Source organism: Telopea speciosissima, chromosome 4 (assembly GCF_018873765.1).
Source record: "Telopea speciosissima isolate NSW1024214 ecotype Mountain lineage chromosome 4, Tspe_v1, whole genome shotgun sequence".
NCBI classification, from domain to species: domain Eukaryota; kingdom Viridiplantae; phylum Streptophyta; class Magnoliopsida; order Proteales; family Proteaceae; genus Telopea; species Telopea speciosissima.
This window is the reverse complement of record NC_057919.1, coordinates 63,985,003-64,009,355: the sequence shown is the minus strand read 5'-3', so window position 1 is coordinate 64,009,355 and position 24,353 is coordinate 63,985,003. Positions and strand designations below refer to the sequence as shown.

Below are 24,353 nucleotides of genomic sequence, written 5' to 3'. Positions count from 1 at the left end.
ATCGTGCTGCCAAGGCTTTTCACTTCGTCATTGTTGGATCTTTTCTAACCTTGAAATACCTCATCTTCCCCAAATCGAACCTGCAACTCATCTTTGCGACTTGCACACTGGAGAAGCAGCAACACAGGTTCAAACCTATGGCACCCTTGATTCCACCTGCTTCCATCTTCTCCTCCTCTCCATTATACCTCCTTCTCTTTCTCCTGCTTTCTTCTCCTTTCTCCTGCACAACTGTAGAAAATTTCTCTCACCTGTCTTCCCCATTTCCGTTCCATGGTGACAAGAAAATTTGATCCACTCTGGCCAAAACAAAGACCGACTTACTACCTTGGTGATGGCAGTGTCGATCCATACTCCACATAATCCCAACAGAAAATACTGAATTAACCTCTAGAAGGAAGAGTGGGGAGGCGAATCTATGGTCAATGGGCTAGCATGGGGGTGATGAAAATTATCCTCCCTGTGTATCTGAGAGCAACACAAAACAGAACAAGATGTGAAAACTGAAGAAGTGGAAGCTTGAGAAATAGTTCTTAACTCCCCATTTCCCTATCTAAATTCTTATGCTAGAGAGCAAGAAGTTGAGTTTGTGGAAGGGTTTTCAAATTAAAGTTGTGGCAAAAGAAGAAAGAGGCTACAGCTCTTCACATCACAGACTTAACTCCCCATTTCCCTATCTAAATTCTATTTTATGTTTTCTCTTATTCTGGTAAACCGTCTAATTAAATCTGGGTTAGTTGAATCTTATTTTAATTATGGTCAACAGCTCAACTCCCTAAGCCTTGTTCTCAATATTTGAGGTTGGCTATACAAATTCTATCTCATCACTCTCACTCAAGTTAAAATCAATACCATCATTATCAAGAAAGAGGAATTATGGATTTTTGTGACTGAAATTGATGTGTTGATTGCTGCAAACCTTTGTGACACCCAAAATTCATTATCTGGCTACATACTGAAAAATATATGGTTAAGATTCTCCTAGTGCTAGGGCAAAGACCACACAGAAGACTATTCATCAGGCTAGTTGAGATACTAAAAAAAGAGAAATACTTTTCTCCCTCCCCTTCCATTCTAGGCTACAGAAATTGAGATTCAGAATGGCTAGAATATTCCTTGAAACATACCCAGGGCTGATACTCCCAATGGCCAAAACTATCAAAGAGATGCTCCCAATCACGTATGGCACAAAAAATCCCCAGTCCTGCACTGACAAAAAATAGGATTAGAAAATATCAGAGATGCATTATATTCACAACTCAAACAGAGGATATAAAACTAAAATAATTAAAATTCAATTGTGATTATGAATTATTAACAATTAAAGAAAAACTATCAACTATAGGAAGAACATTACGATCCATTGAACTGGATATGGTGGATAAATAATAAATTATTCAGGAGGGGTAACATGTGGATCCAATGTTAAAACAGGTTAAATTCATGCTGAAGTGGAAAAAACTGGCTTTTACAATTCCAACTTTTAGATGTTTTTGCACACTACTAGGCAATAGACAAGAAAGAAGGTGCGAGTGGAAGTGAAAATCAAAAGAACAAAGAAGACAAAACAAAGATGTAGCTTTTATTTGGTCTGGCTCTTACAAGTTTTCAAGGAAGATCCAGAGTTGTAGGACAAAAAGAATAGAATATGAAGAATATGCAAGTTTAATCCCCGATCACAATGTAACTATCAGAAAAATAATCAGAGAGGAGATTTTCCACTAGTATTATGACCTGAGAAGTTATTGGAGAAACATCTTCGGCAGAGTACTAGAACATCAGGAGAGGTAGAAACATAAACAAGAAAATAGAGAAAACAGTATATCATGTATTTGAAGTTAGAAGCTCTAAGAAAATAATTTAATAGCACATTCAAGGTATCTGATAATACCAACAGATTTTCGAAAAATGTTTTCCCTCAATTCTCAAAAACTAATCATTACATGAGCATCAGGATGATTGGTGTAGTTCATAGGGTGGAGGCCCCTACATCTGCATTGTTCTCACCTAATGTTTGGATTGAATTCATTAATAATATTATAAAGAAAAAGGGGGGGGGGGGGAGATTGAAATCTTTCAGCAATTTCTCAAGAGCTGTTCACAATAGAAGACAGTTAGAGTAGACAATCAAGATAATTATTGAAAGGAACACACAGCTACAGAGCGTGTAGACAATCAAGATAATTATATTAAGATAATCATATTCATTGGCATAATCATAGCATCCAATCCGTTCCATCACCAATATTACAACTTAAAAAACATTTAAAACATTGGTTCATCGACTCCATTTGTTCCATCACAAATATTACAACTTCAAAAGTTCCCAAACACAGTTACAACTTCTCAAATTTTCCTAAAAACACTCCTAACAGAAAACAAACCACTCACTAGAACTACTGACCACTACCCTCTGTGGCTAAACTACTAGCAATTTTTGAATTCCTTCTAGCTCTATAGGCCACCATCTTTGATCTCACTCTCTCTTGTACAGACCCACTTGGAGACCCAGTAGATGCAGTGTTTGATCTTGTTTGCCTCTGGGAGTTACTTGTATCACCCTGACTGCTGGTTTCACTTTCCATTCTCTACACCAGAAAAAAAAAAAAAAAAATATGAATATGAATATAAATATATAAATTTATCTAATGAATAACTAGTTAGATTTATAATAAAAAAAACCTTACCTCACTATCCCCTCTTTTCCTTTTTCCTTTCCCTTTCACTGCACCCCCTTTGCAGGTTCTCTTGTTGTGATCTACTGTATTGCACTTGCTACATCTTACTGATGATGATCTTTTTCTGAAGACTGGAGGGGCACCTTCATCAATAGCTCTTCTTCTATTTTTGTTAGGTCTGCCAGGTCTCCTTCTCATAAGGGGGGGGGCTGCACGACACCATACAAACTAGTCTCAAATAATCCAACTGTATCTAGCTGTGCATGGACCATCTCTCCATATGCTAGTTGATATCTCTGCATAGTATATGATGAGCACATTTATGTGTGAAATCTTAGGGCATAAAGCATATATTTTACCAAATTGGACAGAGTTACTCGGTGTTTTCTTGTGCTTTTCAGGTTTTAGGTGAATTCTTGTGAAAATGGAAGAGATGATGCTAAGAAAATGTTTTTAATCTGTTTAGAGGTGTTAATTGCTTAGATACGTAGCCCATCGAGTCAGCTTCGTAACGATTCAAACGGCACTTGATTCCGAGTTGAAACGAAGAAGTTACAGCCGTTTCTGTAATGACGCGCGAAAATGATCTATAAGGGTTTATTTATAATTATTGATAGTCGGCCGGGGATAAAGTGAAGCGGAAGTTTGGATTCTAGGGGCCTTAACGCAATTATCAAAAATTACTTTCCTGTACCCAAAAGATTCCATTTGGAGGGCTCTGGACAGTCCAACTTCAACTTGAGATACCTTGGGCTCCTGAACTCCAAATTGGACGAAATTTGGATCTATTTTGGGTGATTTTTTGCAAGAAACACAATGGTGAGGCTTATATAAGCACCCCCTGCTCCACGTTTTCTGAATAATAGAATGGGTATTTTATTTATTCTTGAAGGAATCCTAGTCATCATTCTCTCTCTCCTCTAACTTTCTAAGGGCACTTCTGGAATTCTACTTGGGATAGATTTATTTTGAAAGATATTTTCTCATTTATGGAAGGTTGAAAAATCAAAGCATCTTTGATTTTATTGCTTGGAGAAGATATCTACAAAGAAAATGAAGCACTTGTTAGAATTGGAAGTTTACTTTTCTAGAAATAGAAAGTCTATGTAAACAATCTTCTCTTCTTCTTCTTTCTATTTTTTTCCTTTTTTCTTAGGATTCAAGGCATTGTAAAAGAGGAAGGAGAAGGGAATATTCTCTTTTCTTAGAGAATATTTCTCCTACACTTCCCTCTTCTCTCTTCTCCTCTCTTCCCCCTATAAATACCCCTTGCCCTTTGGCTTGTAAGAATTTAGTTTTTTAGTGCAGTTTTTAGTTAGTTTCTAGTTCAATTCTAATTCTATTTTTAGTGTAATTTTTAGCTCATTCATTTAGTGAAATTTTCTCTTCTTCTCTTATTTTGGCTTTAGTTCTTAGTTTGATTACATAAGATTAGTTCTTTCAAGTTCTTAATTTTACTTTCATAAGATTAGTTAATGGTTGTAATAGGATTAGTTTATGCTTTAATGTCTTCAATATGGTTGTAATAGTTTTGGTTTAAAGCTTCCTAGTCTAAGTTCCTATGTTAATGACAAGACTTGGAGATTTAGAAGAGGAGGTCATGGTAAGTTCATGCAAGTATTCATTCAAGCTTCTTCAATTAATCCGGTTCAAGCACACCTAGGTTTGCATTCTCTAAACTCTCAATCTCATTCTCTTCTTCTCCTTCTTTTTCTTCTCCCTCTATTTCTTTTATTTTTCTTATGGGTTACTTTGTTTATGTGGTTATTTTGTTTATGTGGATGTGGATGTGTGGCTGCATTTTTATTACTTCCAACTTGGTAGTATGGGATTTTATTTTTAATTACTCTCAATTTACGTTAGTTTGATAGGTTACATGTTCATGTGTTAGGACGCCAACGTAATCCCGTAGATGCGTAATTTGTTAGATGCTTGTGAGTTAGGATCCGTTAGTTTAATTACCATTAATTTAGTAATTTAAGTAATTTGGTTCACTTTGCATTACTTTTAAGATTAGTTAAATAGAGTGGCGTATATCTCCTCGTGTTCGATCCGTAGCTACGATTGACCCGTACGCTTGCGGTTTTATTTTAACTCAAACAGTATAATATGGATCACAATAGTCATCAATGCTCTGGCTCTTCACAGCAATAGCATGGGCTGCATGCTTACAAGGCAGCTCTGTTGCTTCCCATACTTTACATGTACAAGTTCTCTCATCCAACTTAACCACAACAACTTTATTTCCATCATTAACCTCAAACTCATACAATCCTGCTGCATGTGCAATGCATCCCCTTGCTGCCCTTTCAATAGAATCCAATTTCTTCTTAATAGCTGGTGTAATTGTACCCATTCAACTGCATGCAGTAGCATACCTCTGTTGAAACCTTGTCATCAACTGCACCCTAAGTTGGTCAATCAGTGTCACTATTGGCTTGTCTCTATAAGGTGTAATCCATTGGTTGAATGACTCGGTCATGTTGTTAGTCACATGGTCACTCTTGGCACCATGATCAAATGCATGTCTTGCCCAGCTTGCAGGTGGGTTTCTCATCAACCAGTCATGAGCTTCTACATTTATATCTTTCAGCTCCCCCATAGCTTTCTGAAAATCAGCAGCAGTGGATGCTTTGGCAGCAGTCCAGAAGGCAGTCCTCAACATTGCTCCAGGATAAACATCCCTAAAGTTGGCATATAAATGCCTACAACAATGTCTCTGATTACATCAAGGGAATTGTTGTTGAATTGAATCAATTAGACCCTGTAAATGAAAATTAATATACATATTAATTTAAGCATATAAATGTAAAAATGGGAAGCACAACTATTAAATTCACCACATTTACTAACCTTCTGTTTGTCAGACATAAAGGTCAAGTAGGGTATGAAGTCTGTCTCTGATTGTAGAGCAATGTGTAAGCACTCAAGAAACCATATCCAACTGTCTTTCCTCTCAGCCTCTACTACTCCAAAAGCAACTGGAAATAAACCATTATTTCCATCTAATGATATTGCTGCCAAAAAAATGCCTCCATACTTTCCCTTTAAGTGGCAACCATCCAGTCCCAGAAATGGACTGCAACCTTGTACAAAACCTTTTATACATGCTTTAAAACACACAAACACCCTTTGAAACACTGGATTTTGATTCATATCATGTCTATCCATCATTTGAATATTGACTATTGCTCCTGGGTTATACTGATCAATCATATCAAGATACACTGGCAACTGTGCAAATTGTTTAGTATGGTTGCCTTCAATCTCTTCTTTGGCAATCATTCTTGCCCTATACAACTGTTGTTTGCTTGGTTGCAGTCTATACTGTACCTTCATCATTGCTTTCATGCTTTTAATAGTCATTGCGGGATCTGCCTTGATGTGGGGACCAAGTTTACCACTATCCATCCGGAGTTAGTCGCGCCAATTTTGTCTTTCTTCTACTACAAGTATGTTTGTCTCGCAAATGATTTCACAATGAAAGTCTTGCCATCAAGTGCAAGAGAAGCATGTACCCTCCAAGGGCAACCATCACTTGCACAAATCACTGTTACTCTAGTCTTCTCATTCTTTAGCCTATACAGTTCAGACCCCTCTTGAATTGCATAGTTCTTCAAGTGGGTTCTATATTCATCCATACAATCAAAAGCCATCCCTTCATCCAACTCCAATATTCCCCCACCACTAGATCCACTTTTTTTGGAAAATTGTGAATGGTATTCCTCAAAATCATAATCTGAAATACTATCCCTATCTGACTCATCTTCATCTTTATTTTCCTCTGGAACATAATCTGATTCATCATCCTCTTCCTCATCCCCTTTCTGACCAACTTCCTCTGTATTCTCATCACCTATTACTTCTTCAGATTCATCACCATCATCTGAAGAATCTGAAATTCCATCACTTTCTTTATCCAGATCATCCTCACTAAGTTGCCATTTATCATCATCACCTGAATCATTCAATTCCATAGGTTCATACTCATTAGATCCTGCAAGACTAGAAGGTGTCCTATTTCATACACCAGTTGCTGTACCACCCCCTCTTTTTACTGTCTTCTTTGACGGTCTACTACTACTAGGAACAATAGCACTTTGCTGTCTCACCCTTGTAGATTCACCAGCCACATATCTTTGCCTTCTTGTATTACTGGTCCTACCAATCACCTCACGCTCAAACCCATTAATCTTATAAGATTTGGTTCCTTGTTGAGGCTCACTCTCTTGCAGATTAGAGACATACAATCTGATTACCTTGTCAGCCTCAAAGATGTCAAACTGCTGCATCACAAATTGATCATCCCACACCTCCAAATCCTCATTCCCACCAGATAGTATAGTTTTGCATTTGAAAGTCACACCTCTACCATCTGGTATATGACCTAGGACTGTGCTGTAGATGTCATGTATCATATCAATATACCCATACCTATCTCTATCAACTATCTTATGTGACACATTCCCATCATAATAGTAATAAACTATGAATAAGTCTATCTTGCACTCATTACACAAATAAGCACAAGTTTTTAATAAAACACTCCACAAATAAGAGCAAAAAGGGGCATGTATGTCTACTATATGCAAGAGGGCAGAAGGAGGGATGTGTGATAGGGAAAGAAAGATCATATTCCAAACCATTTAACTGACAACGACACAAGTGATCTCAATCATTTGGTCTGGCCTGGCTTTATTAATTTAGTCCTAAATGGAGTTCTAAATTATTCCTTGCCTAACCCATATTTAGTTTTCCAGCGAAGAGGGGGAAAATTCAAAATTAAAGCACTTTCTTAATACATGAACTACATGAATATTCCTACCAAAAGAAAAATACATGAATGTTTCATCTAATCAGAGAGAGGGGGGTGGTTCAAGTTCTTGATAATCCAAGATCCAAAGCACTTCATGTGTAAGAACTTGTCTTTCTGTTCACGACTGGTTAGAGGGTCCTCATTAATCAATCAAGTATAATCCCTAAAGAAGGGAGCAGAGAAAACTTACTTCAAAAAGGACCCATTACTAAACTATCTGAAAAGGGTTAATCTAAAATTATTGAACTCATAGTCCCCTCCTCCTTCTTCTTCTTCCTATGGTCTCTCTCTCTCTCTCTCTCTCTCTCTCTCTCTCTCTCTATCTATCTATCTACATGGTTTGGTTGTTCATTGTTAGGATTCAGTTGGTTAAATCTGATTTAGATAAGAAACTGAAAAGGACAACTCTCCCTCCAAAGCTTAAACCAGCTGCTTAGACAAACTCAGCACACTCAACTCCATTAAAACTGTGTAAATTGCATTCACACAGGTAGGTTAGGGGAAAAAAATTCGATTTTGAGGAGTCTGGTTTTGTGAGAACTCACATTTGGAGTGAAGTCGTTCCTTCAGAGCTTCGTCTCCTTCTCTTTGGTCATCGGAATGTGTGCCAAGGCGTGGAGCAGAGTTGCAGAGGTGAACCGTAGGTTGGAGAGGTGAGTTTGAGCCGATGGAAAAGTTGGAGAGGTGATTTTGAGAAGGATCAGTAGATGATGCGAGCCGCCTGCTTCTTCGTTCCACTGAGGTGGGGTGCAAGCTTTCAAAGACAGAGAAGACAGAGAAGAGAGTGGGGTGAAAGCTTTCAAAGATAGAGAAGAGAGTAGCAGAGAGGAGAAGCTAGACTGAGGAAGACGATGAAAATAAGGGTTTTTCACTTGAAATGGGAAGGGCAAAATTGGAATTAAATTTTAATTTACAAGCTGACATCATTGTTTAACTGGTCCCAAGTGAAGTCCGTTAGTTTTTGGGTTCAAACTCATATTTTTTGACTTAATGGGTTGGCATTAATACTGGGGTCCAACATAGGGGGGGTGCTGAAAATTTCCCAATATTTAATTGATCTATTGCAGGCTTGCAGCTCAATCCCAAGAGAAAAGCAGAACTAACCACTATCATCCACACTAATGGTGATCCAAGCAAGTCTCCCATAATGAATGAACCTTGGTTGCAAAGTTTATGATTTTGGGGCGATTGTAGATCCACGAAGAGGAGAGGAAGGAGAAGATGAGATTCAGTTTCAAAAGACCATCTCTTTCTCTTAAGTTTTGTTTTGATTCAGCTGGGTTTGGTCTATTTTGGTCTGTTCGGTCTAATCTAACTTTATGTTTCTTGTTAGTTAGCTGTGAGTTGACTTGGTGGACTGACTCAGAAGGTTTTGAAGATTAGGGGGTGTACTTGAAAACGGGCCATAGTTGAGGGGTTGTTGCTGATTTTTCCCAACACCCTCACAAGATGGCACGAATGTGGTGTAGCTACGAGCGTGCCAGAACCTAAGGATGTCAAAATGGAATCGAAACCGAATATCGAAACTGGAATTGACCGTTTATGATCGAACAGAACCGTACTGTAAAAAAATGATCCGGTTTTGATTTTATAGGTTCTTTTTCCGGTTCAATTTTGACTTTCACCACCACACCGCGGTTCTAAACCGAATAAGAAACCAGAAAAACCGAATAGAAACCGATACCTCTTACTTTAATACTAACTCGATCATGCATCAATTGGATTAATTAATAATATATAATTAATTTAATAAATATAATTATTGCATCAACTTGAAGCATAAAATAAGTAAAATGTCATGGGTTAACTATATATTATATTAGTCCAAGTATAAATTGAAAATTATTGATGATGTTAAAATGGATTAACAAAATCCTGCTTTTTAATACAACGAATAGTTTGCTCATCATGTGAGAGTGAAGAAGACAAAAAAAAAATGGAAAACAAAGAATAGGAAAGGAAATATGGTGTATTTTTTATTTTTATCACATAGGCATAGGAAATATGATGAGTGAGGGAGACTGGGAGAGAATGGAAAAACACGGGCATATAAAGGCATTGAAAACAAAGGTTGTCTACATTATTGTTTCCCAAAACGATACTACACAAACCGCATGTAAACCGGTTGTGATTGGATAACGCAAATCGAATAGAAACCGGTAAAACCGAACCGTATGAAAAATGATTCTGATTTTGGCTAATTCCTATCCGGTTCGGTTTTGACTTCACCTTATCAAAATGTAAACCACACCGCAACCGAACCGAATAACTAGAACCGCACTGTTTGACACCCTTACTGGCAGAACCTTTAACGCAGGCTCAAACGAGGCTGTTATGCCTTATCTGACTTTCAACCAAGGGATTAGGGTTCCCTTGTGCCCCTTGTGCCTGAGAAACTCTAAGGACTTTTGGGTTAAACTAAATGAGAAAATTACGATTGCAAAAAGGGAAAAGTAAAGGGAAATGCTAGCTTCGAGGGCAGCGGCCTCCTAGAACAAAGGAAAAAGGAGATAAACAGGAAGGAGATTTGATATTTTTTCATTGCTCTTTACAACTGCTGTTTTACATTATATAACCTATTTCTAATAAATTACCTATCTACCCCTAACAGACTAATCCAACACAATATCCCATCTACCTATGATCATATCAAATCCTCAGTTGCATGGTAGTCTATACGCATGCAGCGTATATAGATACTTTTGTGGCCTATTGGAATGTCTATTTTTCACAATTTCTGCTTTGTTCCTTAATGTTATGTTTTAGAAACTTGTCCTCTTCATTTTTCTTGTTAACATGATTTTTGTTTTTAATAGTTTAACACCATTTTTTGGAAAGTGGTGAATGCATTTTTAGATGAGTTGTGGAAGGACAACATTGCCTATGTATTTGTTCATAATTTATAAATAAAATTAGGTGCAAGAATTCAACCAACGGGTAAATTTTCAATTGTAGATTGAACACATAGTCTATGTGTTCAAGAGAAGAATGAATTGGTAAATAAACTAACCAATTGAACTTATTGTCTTTTCACTCTTTTTTTTTTTTTTTTTGATTTCTTCGATTTTGGGTAAAGTGACAAAGAATTTGTTGGAGATAAACTTCTTTTGGCTTTGGTTTCTCATACAAAATCCACATAGGAAGGCTTTCGTGGATAACCTGTTTTTTGCCACATGGTTGATCAGGTGTGGCTTAATTGTGGGCAGGTAGTAGGGCTGAGGCCTTCTCACTTGTTGAGTTTCAGTCCAAATAAAGTTGGCCATGTGGCAAAATAAAGCCTCAAAGATCCCTATGAAAAGGACTTGAATCACTAATACTTATTCTTCTAATCTGACCCCACAATTCTTCAAGGAATATTCTCACCCAACCAAAAATAAGGGACTGTGGCACCTAGACACATAAATGCGCAAAAGTACCATGCTACCATAGGGAATATTCCTTGAAGAATTGTGGGGGCAGATTAGAAGAATAAGTATTAGTGATTCAAGTCCTTAAGTGAAGGGTAATTTTGGCATTTTTTCTACAGCTAATAGGTTGAACTGATGGGGACCACAGGTTGGAGATTTCGGTTGCAACAATTAAGTCATCCAAATGGATCCCACAAGGAGATTTGAAGATTTAAGAAGATTTAGAAGGTTTTGTTATGTTTCTATTTTATTTCAGTCCTAGTAATTAGAGTAGTTTCTATTTTCGGTCTTGATCTCAACACTCTTCCTCCCAATCAGAGTGATACTTGAAGGACTGCTTCAGACCCCTAAGGAGCCCACTAGACCTCAGTCTCGAATCATACTGCTGTTCCATGCATTGTATTGATCCTATTGCAATCAATTTCCCACTGGTTTCCCTGGTTTGAGGTCGACTTTTGCATTAATACCATTGTAACGCACGTGCCTAGGTAGTGTTTCTTCTCCCAAATAAATAATAACGCTTGTGAATTAATAAGTGAATCGCTAAGCAGGTACTAGGTTCTACATATCAAGGTTCAAAGAATAGAATCCAGAACTCGGCCAGAAATCGGCTATAACATGCCCCAACCATAGAAATCCAGTATGGATCAGCCGGAATCCAATTCTGGAACACTAGGGATACGGAAAGGAAACCCACCCATGTAGAGAATTTAATGAAACCTGCTCTTTTTATTTGGATGAGGAAAAAGAAAAGTCAACTCCTGTCTGTTAAAGGAGAAAAGTACAGCCCTGCGACCAAGGTTTTAGTAAGCAGTATCGGTATAAACACTAATCCGGATCGGCCATATCAGTTTAAATCGGTCTTGTTTTCTTAAAAAAAACTTTTATTTTTCTACATTTTACCCCTCTTGTACCGATAAAGGATCAATCAGATATTGGTGTCGGTCTCCACTGATACCGATACAAATCGGCAGATCCAATACTGATTCCTCAAAAGAGAGAAAGTGTTGTATGCCTTGGGGGGAAAAAAAGTCCACAAGGCTTCGACTGAGTCTAGCAATGATTGAAGCTTGGATGACTTGAGCCAGGTTTTATGGGTTTTCTTATGAGCAAGAGTTCTTTGTGGGGGAGCATGGCCCCTACGCGTGCAGGGGCCAGTTAGAATGCATGTGGAAGCATCCTATGGGTGGGATTTCCACCTTTTATTGGGGGGTGGGCGGTCATTTCACCCCCCCCACTGTGTTTGGGTGTAGGTGGTACACTCTCCCACAAGAAACTTATCTCTTTATTTTTTTTAATTTATAATTACTTTGGTTTGGAGTTGCTTAGCAACTGTTGTATTTATGTTCTATAAGTGAGTTTCAATAAAGGGAAAAAGATCTCTACTTGCTGGTGTTTCCTACACTTTCTCACAAGGCGCCGTGAGATGATGCCTCTGCCCCCTAGGTAGATACTTAGGTGTGTTCACCCATTGGCCCAAACGCTTGTGTAGAGACCATGCGACCAAGTAGAGATCTCTTGCCCTATTTTAAAAGTTTTTCCCTTAATTGTTTTTTTTTTAATGGTAAAAAACAAAATATATTACTAAGGAACTGAAAAATATACAATGTTTTTAGATTGAGCGTGTGTGGCAAGATTAAAAGTTAAGGCTATACAAAATGAGTCTCCTTGTTTGCCAAAACATATATCTATATCAGAAATATAAACTAAGTCCTTTATAAGATGCCAAGGCCAAGGAGAATTGGTTGGAGATGGAAGAACATCAGTGATCTATTGATTTGAACACCACACTTCTTTAATCTTCAACCTCATACTAGAAGCATGATCCAGGCCTATTCGGATACTGACTAGTTCTGGTTCCATATAGATAGTAGATGTAATATGTCTTGCAGCAAAAAAGGTAAGCTTGCCCTCTATCAAAAAGATGTAGGACCATCCTGCAAAACTTAATCCAGGTATATAGTATCCTGCACAAATTAAAACAAGAAAATCTAAAATTGGTAAGAAAAAAGAGAAAGGAACTAATAAGTTTGCCTTATTACTAGAATATAAATAATTGGACAAAATTGAGGGAGGGGATCATTTTAAATCTACTAACCACTGTTTGATTTGAGTCATAATCCAATTTGGATTTGGATTTTCGGACCCAACAACAACTTTGTTTCTGACTGCCCAAATAAAATAACAAGTAATAATAAAAACACTAAAAAACCATACTAATGAATGTTTATCTAAATTATTATTGAAAAAGGTTACCAAATAGAATCTTTCAGATTTGTATAGACCAGATATTCAGATTCCCTTAATTGTTTTGTTGTAGTTTTCAAGGCTTGATCATTTATTCATCCTTTTGTGTTTATTTTGGTAGAATCATCATTTATTCATCCCAAACTTTGTTTTGTGTTGAGCAAATAATCTTGCTTCTTATAATAACTATCTTCCCTTGGGGAATTTCAAGGTTGGGTCCAGGGTGCTTACACATGCGCACACACGTGCCACTTCTAGCCATACTGGGTTCCGTTAGATGAGGTGAGGTGGTATGATAATTGGCAGTGTATATGCATCAACAATATGCATACTTATACGTACAAATATACCACTTCCCACACTTCCAAAAGGTGCTTGGAAATGTCTCTTCCACATCTATAAATGTCTCTATTGGTAGCCTAGAATCATTTATTTAGAGCTCTCTCTCTCTCTCTCTCTCTCTCTCTCTCTCTGTGTGTTGTGAGTTTAGACTTCAATCTTGATCTTTTTCATTTTCTTTGAATTGTTGAGCATAGTTAGGGGTGTCAATTGGTTGTTTTGGACCAGTTTTAGTGTGAGTTAATCCAAAACATGATCCAATAAGGGTGCACTAGTTTTGGTTTGGTTTAGGTTTGGTTTTGACTTCTTATCGGTTTATTATCAGTTTGGTTTCGGTTTACCATGTAAATATAATAAGAAGTATAATTTTTTTCATGAATTTCGAGTTGGTATCGTAGTTGGTAAACTGGCTTTTCTGACTTGAATCACCTTTCAGAAAACCTAGTGACTAGTCTAGTCAATCCTTGTCAGGGTGAGTCACATTTTTATTATTTTTAAATAAAATAAATATGAATAAATTAATAAAAATAAATAAATATAGAAAAATATGAAAACATCAGCAAAATACCAAACAAAAAAAAATACAAATTAATTTGTTGTTCTTCATTGAAAAGTTGGGTAGAAATTTCTTGAAGCTTCTGTAGTATATGTTACAAATTCATTGTTAATCATTTTTTTTTTCTATTTACAAATGTATACTGTTTCATCAACGGGAAAACAGAAATGAAATTCTACTCCTCACCTTCACCCCAAAAAAGGGGTGAGGTTAAATCATGAGGACTAATGTGATTGATTAAATAGATTCATATTCTTCTTGTAGTACAGGCTCTATACAGGTCCATTTGGTACACCATTTAGTTTAGGAATAATTTAATAACCAAATGCAAAGATCACAGGTGTTAGTCATCAACATGTTGTAGAGGGGCCTAGGTTTTCATTTTCCCTCGACAAACTATCGAACATGTGGCCTCAAGGGTTTTTACCATTTACTTGAGTGGAAAAGTTTAATGAGTTTTTTTTTTTTTTATAATGATCGGACTCGTCAAATTTGGGATAACTTGGATGAGTTGCGATCAATTCTTGTTATTTTTACCCCGGTCTAGTCTACATGACTCTTGACTAGATTTTTGAAAATTTTGAACCAACTAATTAGATGCCTTGCCCTAGTTAAAACCTGTTTTTTCCAACTATGGCTGGTATCAGGTAATATTGGTTTAAGTTCGATATTCGTCCGGTTTTTTAAGTTCGGTTCGGTGCGGCCTGGTTTGGTTTCGATGTGATAGAACCCTAGTCTGAAACATGATCCATTAAGTTCAAATCAGTTCCAGTTGGTTCAGTTCAATTTCGTTGGTTCGGGTTAGGTTTTGACACCCCTAAGCATAGCCCTTCCCATATCTGTGTAATCCTGAGAGTGACTGCAACACTCATGTGATTTCCTAGGAAAATTGATTTATCTTGTAAGTTGAAACGTACAGTACCCGAAGTCTACTAACAAGAGACATTTACTACTTTAGGGGGAGTGTTATCTGTGACATGACTCAACCCTACATTGCAACTACATTGTTGTTTCAGAGTTTTTTATGGTTGAAGATGAAAGAAAAACATACATCCAACAGGATGTGGAGATACGAAGAGCATGGAAAATCCAATAATGGAGAGTGGTTTTCGGCATACCTAGATCCAAGGTCGAAGAACACTGACTGCACGAACATCGTCGCTCCATTACAATGGCCGTCGGTCTTGTCTACCATCTTCTCTACTCATTTTAGGGTTTCTTACATTGTTCATTTAATGGGCCAGTGTTGACTATATAGGGTGAGGGTAGGGACTAACCTTGTAAAAATAAATAAAAAATTTCTTTCTCATTAAAGGATAAATTAGTTAGGTCCACGCTATGCAATATTTTCATACCAAATAAGGTGTGTCAAATCTCAGTCCAATGTGATCACTTTCCATTAATGGATTGAGTTAGCTAAATTCGCAGCAGTTAATACTTACCAATCCGATTTTAGAAAACCAAAAAAGGATGACTATGTTAGCCCAACCAAAAGGAAACCTTACAGAAGATTGATTCACGTCTCTTAAAAAAAGATAAGTCTTATATTCTCATTTGATTATTGTTCACCATATTATTACTACAACAACTCATCCACACCGATTGCTAGCCTCGCTCAATCTGTCACTCTCACCTGCTCTCATGCCTGCCTTCTCGCGTATTATACATTCTTTTGGTTACGTTTGAAATCTGCTTTTGGGTTTGAATTTTATGGAGTGAAAAAAAAAAACAAAAAATGTATTACCCCTTCCCTAGTTGCATCGATGAAAATGCATATCTTCCTTGCGGGACTCATTATTTATTGTTCGATGAATGGATACAGAATTGAATTTGGTTTTGAGATTTGAACAGGATTTTAGTAATCGGTATCGGAATGGTATACCAATTTGATATCAGAACCAAATCGGCTCGTATCAATCTGGATTTGGACATATAGATCCCAAGATCCCCTATTCACATGTTAAGTTTCAACCAGAGTTTTCCAATGTGACAAAACAGAATTCACAAGAGGGTATGGCATTCAGATGGAAATTTGCCACATCATTCTTCCATGTGGCAGCATCAAGCCATGGTTAAAATCCACCTCTCGTTGTGTTTGTTAGAGTCCTAAACACCAAATGCTCTGAGCTTCATTCATTGGAGAGAAACTGCTCATGATTCTTGACAGGCTACTGTTGCACAAATAGGTCTTTCCACCCTCCCAATTACAATCCGTAAAAAATTTCCGCTGCAAACAACTGTAGAGATTTATAAACAGAATAGAATTCTTTCTTTTCTGAGACTGTTTTTCCATACATAGTATAATTTTCTATACCTTAATCATTTTAATCATGTAGGAGGAATGAGGAATTACTTACAAAAACTGATTTTTTTTGTGGGTTTTTTTTTTTTTTTGGGGGCGGAGGGGGGGGGGGGGGGAAGAGATTCTAATCGCCTGAATCAAGTATTTCCACCTGCAGAACTTGGCTTCTTTTATAACTTTTGTCTTCTTTTTATAGCAATCCTTGCTTGAGCACCTAAGCCATTAGTTTAGATTGCCTGTATAGCCTCTTTTGGTGCTGAAATGTTTCATCCTTGAGATGGTCTAATTTGACAAACCAATCAGTTAATATTGAACATTTCTTCCAGCCTAGAAGACACGCTCTCCTGTCGCATAGAGGTTCCAGAAGATTGCTGTAATGAAGTAGAGAGCTGCTGTTACAGTTAGGAATGCCTGGAAAGAACCCAACCACTGAACAAAGTAACCAGTTCCAATAGTGCTGATTATTGCTGCTACTGTCCCAAATGAATTTGCAATCCCTGATTAATCATATAAGGACCCAAAAAATCCAAATACTGTTTCTATTGTCCAAAAAAGTAAAAATTAAAAACAAAACAAAGGAAACTGGTGGTGTGAAGATCTAATAACATACCATGGAGCAACCCTGCAGACTGGGGAGCTATATCCTGATCAAAACAATCAATGAGCACAATTTCAGTTGCTGATCAAATTACTGTAATCCAGCCATGACTGAAGATCCATGATTTATTACCTCACATGAGATCCAAAACAATCTTCTATGCTCTAACAGTCTACTACATAGTGTTAGGATCCCACATCAGTTATGAGTATGATTTCCGTGTCCCCATATATCTGTGAGACCCTCCACCTAATACACTAGCATTTTGGGTTGGAATCTAACATGGTATTAGAGCACGTGCTGATCCTACCTCTTTGGGACCCTTCCACATGTAGGGTCAGTTTAGATCCACTACATGTGAGGGGCAGTGTTAGGATGCCACATACCCATAACTGAAGATTCGTGATTGATCAAACACTGGGAGTATCTTGCCTAGTATGGGACTCAAAACAATCTTCTATGCTGTAACAATTTACTAGTACATGGCGTTAGGATCCCACATCGGTTAGGAGTGGGATTTCCAAAAAAGGGCATATCCATTGCACGAGGCACCCGCCACTGCAGGGTCTAGTGAGGGTCATAATATATGCATCCTTAGAAGTGGGATTTCCGTTCTCCATATATCTCTGAATCACTCCACCTATTGTACTAGTCTTTTGGGTTGGAAGCTAACATGGTATTATAGCAGGGTGGGTCCAATCCTGACCCTATTCTTCTTCCATGAGCAGGGTTATTCCGATCCATGTTAGGATCCCACATTGTTTACGAGTGGGATTTTCATGTCTTCATGTACCTATGAGAGTTCACTTAGAACACTAATCTTTTGGCTTATAATCTAACATATAGATCATGGATTTGTAGGTTATAATGGCATTGGATAAAATACTTACTTGCATGTTGAGGAGAAAACCTGCTTGGCTGAAAGAGCTCAAGCTCAATCCAACAGTCAGGATCATGGCTGCAGCAGCGGGTGTCTTTGCAAAATTCAACCAGAGTAATGATACCCCAGGTCCAATGAATCCAATAGACTGCCACAATCACCAGGTACATAATGAAATATTTACAAGAATTATCTTAACATCATTATATCATTTAGGACTAAAAGGCCAGAGATTATAGAGAGAAAGATAGAGTTACCTGCATGATCTTCCGGACCAGTGTTGTAGAGTAGCCTTCTTTGATCAAGTAATCTGAGGCTGCACCTGCTACATAACCTGAAGCTGCCATCGTTCCCCATGGGATAGCACTAAACCAAGCAGCTTGTTTCAAGTTGACATTGAAGACCTGCATTAATTATTCATGAAACCCATTTTCCATATTACATAAAAATGTAAATTTTGCTATTTGATATTCTCTTATCCATTTATGCGAATAGTTGCTGGGCTTAAAAGTAAGATCTCCAGCCCTTGACAAATACCAAGTACCAGAGACAAAGATTGGCAGAACAGAAGAGGAGGAAGAAGAAGAACTCACAGTCTTGAAATACACAGGCATCCATGAAAGAAGAACAAAGTACCCCTGCATGTTATGGAAGACTTTTAGTGTTTTTGATTGTAAAGGTAGCAGAAAACATCTTGTGCTTATGTTAAGTATAGGAAAAATAAATACCCAATTGTTAGTGACATTAGCGAAGATGATTGCCCATGTGGGTAGCTTAGAGAAGAGTTGGTGAAAAGATGGAAGTTTGCCATTGTTAAGCAGAGGATCTGATTTTCCAGCTTGGATCAATCGCCACTCCATCTGATCGATTGTGTAGCTTTCTCTTGGATCATTTGTGACACGATATGTTCAAATCGTGAGCCAGAGTAGTCCAAGCATTGAAAAGAGTCTAAAAGGACCAGAAATTCCAAGTTTCAGCATTAAAATAGGAGTTAGAAGCAAGCCTATAACATTCCCTAGATGAAATCCGGCCATGGAAAATCCAACTGCACTTGCACGTTCGTGGCATGGGAACCACCTGAAAGAATAGCAGAGGAAAGAAAATGTCTCAGTAAATATTGCTCGTGAAAGCAATTATTTGATATTGTGAATAACAGGTGTGGAGGAAGAGCATTCTTTTCTTTAGAGAAAGCTTATTAGTATAAGTTCCCTCCAAATCTTTAACAAGTGGTATTAGAGTTCGGGCATAAGCCTTTTTTTAAATCGGATGTATTGATCGATATGATTCGACACAGACCAGTATATACCAATGTAATCGATGCCAACCGATATACGTCGATAACAATCGATACATGTTGATATGGCCATTAGAAGCTCGTGTGACTATCTGACTTTGATTTTGTTTTTTGAGATTCAAAAAAAAAAAATTAAAAAAAAAATGTAGGTTTTAAAAAATGAGATTTTAGAGAAAGCTTAATCTTTATATTCAAATCATGGTTTTTCAATCCTTTCTTTTTTGCTATGAATGGATAAATTTAGGTCAAACTAAGTTAGTTGATGCATCAAACTTGATCATCTACAAAGATTGTACTCTGGTACGATACGATATGATAAAATAGGGCATACTCAATACACGAGGCTCCTAATATTGCGGGGTCTAGGGAGGGTAATAATGTACGCAGTCTTACCCTGGTTTTCGTAAAAAGACTGTTTCCAAACTTGAACCTGTAACCACTTGGTCATAATGAAGCAACCTTTATCGTTGTACCAAAACCCATTCTTTGATACGATTTGATACATCTCTTAAAATCATCATTTCGATACGATACTCGATACTTTAAATTTTGAGCGTGAAGATAGGGAAAATCCTTACCTAGACAAAAGAGTGTTCATTGAAGGTAGAGCAACTCCTTCTGCGAGTCCAAAGAGTGCACGGACGGCCAATAACATAGCAACAGAGTGTTCCGCAGCCCAAGGAGTGAGGAGAGTGGCCAAAGACCAAATACCCACACCACATGCCATGACTCTCTTCCCACCATACCTGTCTACTAAGGCCCCTCCAACAGCAGATGAAAGAACATATCCCCATAGGAACGATGACTGAGAAAACCCCATGCATGCAATGCCATTAGAGCATTCAATATATATAGGAGAAAGATCGTATAGATCATGTAGAATAGCATGAATCAGATGTAGCTAAGAACTTACATTGACGAATTTTTATCCTCTCAATTACACTGCCCATACTTGACGTCAAGTACATCTAATAGAGAGAGGTAGACCCCACATGGACCCCACCTCAGGTAGTGTGTTCGGGCAGGGGGTAGGATAGTCATTTCTACCTTCTTTGTTAGATGTACTTGACGTCAAGTACAGGCAGTGTAATTGAGGGGATAAAGATGTTTACGAGCTTTATATTTACCAGTACTATTTTCTTCTTAAATCAAGACCTAAGCCCAGGCCCAGGATTATGCTTTACACCGGTCTATTTCTGTTAGCCCAACCCGGGCCAAGGTTGGGTCATGGGTGGGACAATCACACCTGGTGCACTGGCATGAACAAAGTTTTTCTTTTGTTTAAGGGAAAGAGAACGCCACCCGGTCTCGCAGAGCACACCGACCGCCCTTGTGCCCAAATAATTATCACCTCCAATTTGCGGGTGCCTCTAATTCCCCCAATTCCTCTAATAGGGGGGAGTGGACCCCATCTTGGGCAGTGTTTTCGGGCAAGGGGTAGAGTGGTCATTTCCACCCCCATGTGAGGAATTGGAGGGGGCAGCGAATTGGAGGGGATAACGATTTCCTTGTGCCCTTACACAGGGGACACACAAAATGACCGTCGCACCACTGGTCATTTCTGGGGTTCCAGGGGTGCAACAGTCATTTCACATGTCCTTGTGTCAAGGGCTAAGCCGATGTATTTGGCATGACCGGGTGGCATTTTTCCTCCCTTTTTTAAATAGAAAAAGTGTTTCTAAATGATCTCATTTATATCGTATTCTGGATGAGCACAATTAATTTTGCCACATGGAAGCCTAATTTAGAAAATCTAACCATTGGATGTATTTGGGAATGGTCTGGATTGGTAACATAGAGATGGATGGCACAATGGTAAGGTTGCTTCATTGCTAATTCAATCAATGGGAAAAGGAGATCGTGTGAGAGTGTAGTACTTGCGCCCAAACACAAGATGGGGTAAAATAACCGCCCCACCCCCATGAATGCATCTTTGTGTATGTCCACACATTCCTACACTATACATCGATCACTATTATGCACATTCTTTCACAGCCTTTCAATTTTCAACCCTATGTGGAAAATCCTTATAAGATAGAAACAGTACATCTCGTGTACCATATGACATTTGTTGACATTTAAAATGTAGGCCTAAGGAAGGTTTTTCTTAGGGGTGTCAATGAGCCTGGTTTTTTAAAACCTCAGCCGAATCCTAGGTTGGGCTGGGATATCTCAGCCCAAGCTCAGCCTTGTCGGGCTCAACCCAACCTAGCCCAAACCTAGATGACCCTGATTGGGCTGGGATGGCTGGGTCAAGGTTGGACCTGATTGACTCTTTAGGATGGCTCTAATTCTTAATAAAATAAAAAAATCTCAGTGATTAAAAAAAAAAATTTGTTGAATGGTGTACGTCAATGATTTTATTTTTTTTTTGGGGTAAAGAACATCAATGATTCAAAACCAAAGACTGTGAAGACAATTGAGTGATGTACATAATATATATTTATAAATTTTTTTTTGGGTAAGAAGAATATATTTTTATAATTTACTTATACATATTTAGGATAGGATTGGATTGGGCCAGGCTGGACTCACCTTGAGACCTAAGCTTAGACCAGCCCCGACCTGACCCTGCCTTGGGCCTGAAAATCTCAGCCCAATCCTTCCATAAGGGCTGAGAAACTAAGCTTGACAGGGCCAACTTGACACCCGTAGAAACTATGCTCTCTTTTAATCACTCACACTGATTAGGTTCGGCATTTCCTATGGGAGAACATGGCCTATGTGTGCACAAGGGACAATGAAAGCGCACGCATAGTCATCATTGGGGTAGGATTTCTATTTTTCATGGTGGGTGGGATGATCATTTCACCCCCTTATTGTCCTCATTGCCTGGCATGGTGGGCAAGCTCAATGACTTCTACCACAGAAAACAAAAAAAACACTTAATGACTTTTGACTGATTTCTGTTAAACTGTTTCACCAAAATGGAGAAAAAAAAATTAAAGACCCAAAAAGGCCAAAAGCTACGGACTTAGATGCGGTATATACCCCCACATAACCGAGTGGAATCTAGTAATAAAGTTAGGGGAAGCAGTTTTTGTACGGGAGTGTGGCCTATGCCAGCAGTCCTATGAGTCTATCTCTCTCCTCCCCATGTGAAAAGACACTTCGATCTGCCCCCTTGTTTTAAGGAAGACAGAGATAGACACATGGGAGTGCTGGCGTAGGCCACACTCCCGTACAGAAAACTGCTTCCCGTTTGTTAGAGAAGAGTGGATCATGATTCTTTGCTGCCCGACAGCCGCTAGTAATTAGGTCTTTTCACAATGAGATCTACCTATACAGTAACGGCATTTACTTATGAAGGTTGGCTAGGTAGCTGACCCTGTTAGTCTATTCTTGCAAGAGTAGGAGCATAATTCTTCTGCTTCTTAATCTTAAATATTATTTTCCCGCTTAATGGATAACCATTTGCTACCAATGGGGAATTGCTTCTCATCTCAAATGGAGGTGATTGGATTTGCACCAGTGGAAACCATAAATTTCATACATAATAGAGGTATATGATAGATCTTTTGCAGTCGGCGGCAGCCTCACACTGGCAAGGGTAAAATGATCGCTCAATAGTTAATCCATTGCCTGAGTGGGGTCCATGCCCTGCCTGTGTGAGCAGCTGCCCGGCAGCAGAGGATCCAATCGAAACACTGGCAGGGGCAAAATGACCGCTCAATACTTAATCCACTGCCTGAGTAGGGTCCACGCCCTGCTTGTGTGAGGCATTGAAGTGGCATGCCAGCCGACTGCCCGACAGCAGAGGATCCAAATTTTGGAATCAGGACACTATGGGTTGCATGGTGGTTTTGGTATCCACAACCACCCCCATTAAACGGTTGAAAAGTTAGCGAGAATCAACTCAGGTGAGTCAGTATCCGATCCCAATTCTGCAACTTCTCATTCTTAATCTCAAATTCTCAAAAACCATGGGAAAAAAGGATACTCTTTTGCTCAAATAGGATTAAGATTAGAGGAATTGAAGGAAGAAAAACCAAAAAATCTGAGAATATGAGAAGGATACCTGAACGATCCCCAAGAAAGAACTGTTCCAACCGTATTTAGCAGCAAGAGGAACAACAGCAACGGACATGACGACTCGATCAACATTACAGAGACACATGACGAATGCCATGAGACTCACTACCTTCAACCTCTCCGGCACAAAAATCCCACTTTCTGTTCCTATCAATGTCCCTCCTTTTTCCACCCTTTCTACCCTACAAGTTATCGACTCTCCTCTCCTATCTTCTTCTGCCACTGCTTTCCTCACCTTTTTACTATTCCCTTCTTCATCTCTCACCAGATCCCCTATTTTCACGAAATCCCCTGTTTTGACGAAATTCTCCCATTTGATCGCCTTAGAGTTAGAGGGTACTAAAGACTGAAATCTCAAATGGGTTATTCTAAAACCATTTAAACTCGAATGGGATTTGGAGAAATATGGAGAAGAACTCAAGGGAGACCTATAAATTTTGATCTTCGATATGATAGCCATGAAAGAGTGAGTGTGAGAGAGAGAGAAAGAAGAGAACTGATTTAAAGATTAGAGTCTTTCTTTATTTGGGTTGTGGAAAACGAAAATTGGGTCTTAGACGTTGTTTATAAATTTCGTTTCAGGATTTAAGGATCATAAGAAGAACAAACAGAGAAGGTTTGGTTTCAATGTGAGGGAAGAGAAAGAGAGGGAGTTGGTGGGATTTTAATTTAACAGTAACAGAGGAGTTAGTTTCGGTGTTCGGTATGACTCTTCCAAAGGTATTTGATACATCCAATATTCATCGGGCCAATCAGCGGCCGCCATGTGTCACAGGGCGACCCGCTCCAGAACCAAGGGGAACGAACCGGGGTCCCAGCACCCAGGCGCGGCCACACCCAGGCGCTGCCTCACACAGGCGCGGCCACCACTCAGGCGCGGCCTCACCAAAGCGTGGCCACACCTAGGCGCTGCCTCTCGCCCAGGCGCGGCCTGCACCCAGGCACGGCATTGTGGACGTAGACGTGATATACACGGACACCGAGGCCGCTCATCTATGACCCAATGGTGTCACTATAGACTTATGCCACCACCAGGACTCTGGGCCACCGCTCAGACGTCACGTCACCCAGATAGATTCAAGCACCAATGACGTTATCACCACACGTGGGTGTCTATCCACCAAGGATCTTGATACCACCAAGACACTCCCTCCCGCGGGGAGATGGCCAATCAGGATAGAGCCCAGTTACCCAGGGCCTCTAT

The 24,353-nt window shown here is 38.8% G+C and overlaps 1 pseudogene; it reads right to left on the bottom strand.

The window, feature by feature from the left end:
* Positions 1-16,583: 16,583 nt before the first annotated feature.
* LOC122657573 lies at positions 16,584-23,610 on the bottom strand (annotated as a pseudogene).
* Between the last annotated feature and the right edge of the window lie 743 nt (positions 23,611-24,353).